Raw genomic sequence first — 3188 nt, forward strand, 5'->3', positions numbered from 1 at the left:
GGAGTGGGAATCAAGTTGGAATCTCCAACATCAGAAATTCTAGAACAATTATTCCGATTGTTATTCAATGCTTCCAACAACGAGGCAGAATACGAAGCCCTTATTGCCGGACTTCGACTAGCACAAGGAGTTGGAGCTAAGGAAATATTGGCTTATTGCGATTCGCAATTAGTAGTTAACCAATTTAATGGAGACTATGAAGCCAAAGATTCAAGAATGGAAGCGTACCTCGAAGTGGTGAAGGATTTATCTAAAAATTTTTCGAAATTCGAATTAATCCGCATACCTCGGGGAGAGAATACAACTGCGGATGCACTTGCCGCATTGGCGTCAACATCAGATCCCGAGTTAAAGAGAGTTATTCCAGTGGAATGCATTTCGGAGCGAAGCATTCAAGACAGCAAAGAAACCCTCGTTATTACAAGATCTCGAGCAGCGGCACGCGACCGCGGCGAACCAGATATCGAACCGCCTTCAAACAAACGAAGGAAGTCAAAAGGATCAAATACATCTAACAAGGGACCCATTGTCTTAGCTGAAGATGTGAGTTCAGAAACAGTATTAGAAACAGAATCGTTAATCGAGGAGGATGCTCTCGAACCAAACGAACATCCCGAGCCAGAGCCACGAGTATTTCACAAGGTTGACCAAATTTCGGCTAAAGACTGGGGGGCTGACTGGAGGGAGCCAATAAAGCACTACATCATGACAGGTGAGCTCCCAAAGAATAAATGGCAGGCCAGGAAAATGAAAGTCGTTAGCGCGAAATTTTGTCTGTCAAAGGATGCGTTATATAGACGAGGTGTCAGTGACCCTTACCTATTATGCATTTTTGGGCCCGAAGTCGAAATCGTCATGAGCGAGGTGCATGAAGGATTATGCGGGAATCATTCATCAGGAAGAGCTATGGCTTTTAAAGTTAAAAGAATGGGGTATTTTTGGCCCACTATGATCACAGATTGTGTTAAGTTTGCCCAAAAATGCAAGCGCTGTCAACTCCATGCACCATTGATCCACCAACCGTCGGAATTATTCTCCTCCATTTCCGCCCCATACCCGTTTATGAGGTGGTCAATGGACATCATTGGACCATTACACAAATCAACTCGAGGTGTACAGTACCTTTTAGTCCTTACGGACTACTTTTCAAAATGGATTGAAGCTGAGGCGTATGTTAGTATCAAGGATTCGGCGGTGAAGACCTTTATTTGGAAAAACATTATATGTCGACATGGAGTTCCATACGAAATAGTCACCGATAATGGACCACAATTCATTTCACACGAGTTTGATGCCTTTTGTGCGGACTGGGGAATCAAAGTTAGTTATTCTACTCCACGATATCCGCAAGGAAATGGTCAAGCTGAAGCCGCGAACAAGACAATATTAAGCAATCTCAAGAAACGCTTAAGTCATCTAAAGGGAGGATGGTATGAAGAACTCCAACCCGTCCTGTGGGCCTATCGTACAACCCCTAGGCGACCCACAGGAGAAACTCCATTCTCTTTGGTTTATGGCATGGAGGCGGTAGTACCAGCTGAACTCAATGTGCCCGGACTTCGCCGAACAGAAGCACCGTTAAATGAGGAAGAAAATTCAGCAATGCTTAATGATTCATTAGATACCATAAATGAAAGGCGTGATCAAGCTCTAATTCGGATTCAGAATTACCAGCAAGCAGCAGCCCGGTATTATAACTCTAAGGTTAAAAGTAGGCCGTTCTTCGTGGGAGATTATGTATTAAGGCGCGTCTTTGACAACAAAAAAGAAGAAGGTGCCGGTAAACTTGGTATTAATTGGGAAGGACCTTACATTATTACCGAAGTGGTTCGGAACGGTGTTTATAGGTTGAAAGACCTAGAAGACAATCCAGTCAAGCGACCTTGGAATGTGATCAACTTAAAGAAGTTTTATGTTTAAAGCTATATGCATTATTTTTGTACATGAACTACGGTGTGGCTTGATCCCGAGATGGGTACGTAGGCAGCTCGGAAACGAGTTCAGCTATTAATAAAAATATGTTTTATTTCTTTATTAAAGGAAAAAGGTTCGACTATGCGAACAAGTGAAGCAAATAGAAGGTTCGGCTAAGCGAACATACAAGAAATTGGGAATACAACGTTTATTCAAAAAACGGAATGTCCCTCACCATACACTTCGGACTATGAAAATCTTGTTGACGAGCAGAACACTTCAACTCCTTGACCAGCAAGACCGAGGATTGGCATCATGCAGTCTGGAATTCGAGAAAAGTCAGAGATTCCAAGCTCAATCCACTCTCCGGGGTGAGATTCAAGGATATGAAGATTTCTTGACACCGTAGTAAGCCTGCGTTGCATCCGGTTAATCCTCTTCCGAAGTCTCCTCTTTTCCAACATAAGCCTCCGATGTTGAAGCTCGAGTGCCTCTATGAACGCCGTCGCTGTTCCTTGGTCTCTGATTGGGAGATCCCTGATCAAAGCACATGGGGCTCAGATCTGAGATCTTAAGAAGCCGCGGGGTGGAGGAGGCTGCCTGTTTGGCTCATTTGGAACATCTTCGCTCATCATTCCGATTCTGGAGAAGTCGGGCATAGATTCTGAACAGCGAAGATTGAACTCCATACCTGCTAAAATAAAAAGAGTGGTGAGGAGTAAAGGGAAATTGAACCTATAATTTATAGGAACCCCATATCCTTAGCAAGCTGCGGATTCTATCCAAGGAATGGAGTGATTCGCGGAGAGATTTATGCCCTCGAACGGATCCTGCATTAAAAGGCGCATCTCCGAGAATATTTGGAAAGAAAGGAAAGTTGCAAATATTTCCATAAATAAAAAAGGGCCGAAGCCCATTACGAGTTTAAAAAAAAAAAGAAGAAGTGAAGAAGTTAAAGAACATTTATGGGAGAGGCTCAGGAACAGGCTCCTTCATCGCCGGTTTAGTCTTCGAAGTGGACGCCTTGTTCTTGGCATCCACTTCGGAACGATCCCGAACGCGTTTCCGGCAGTTGCTGGCCTCCTCCTCCAAGTCCTCTTCCTCTTCACTGTCGGATGGAACGGCGCAGACAGGGGCGTTCACGGGACCCGGGACTCCTCTAGCGCGGAGATACATCCGAAGCATCTTCGGGATCTCAGCAACGGAGTCGAAGTTCCGCCACTCCCATTAAGAGGGATCACTCTCCAAGGTCCGTATCTTCCTTTCCACCCGAG

The sequence above is a fragment of the Arabidopsis lyrata genome (assembly GCF_000004255.2).
Source record: "Arabidopsis lyrata subsp. lyrata unplaced genomic scaffold ARALYscaffold_8, whole genome shotgun sequence".
NCBI classification, from domain to species: domain Eukaryota; kingdom Viridiplantae; phylum Streptophyta; class Magnoliopsida; order Brassicales; family Brassicaceae; genus Arabidopsis; species Arabidopsis lyrata.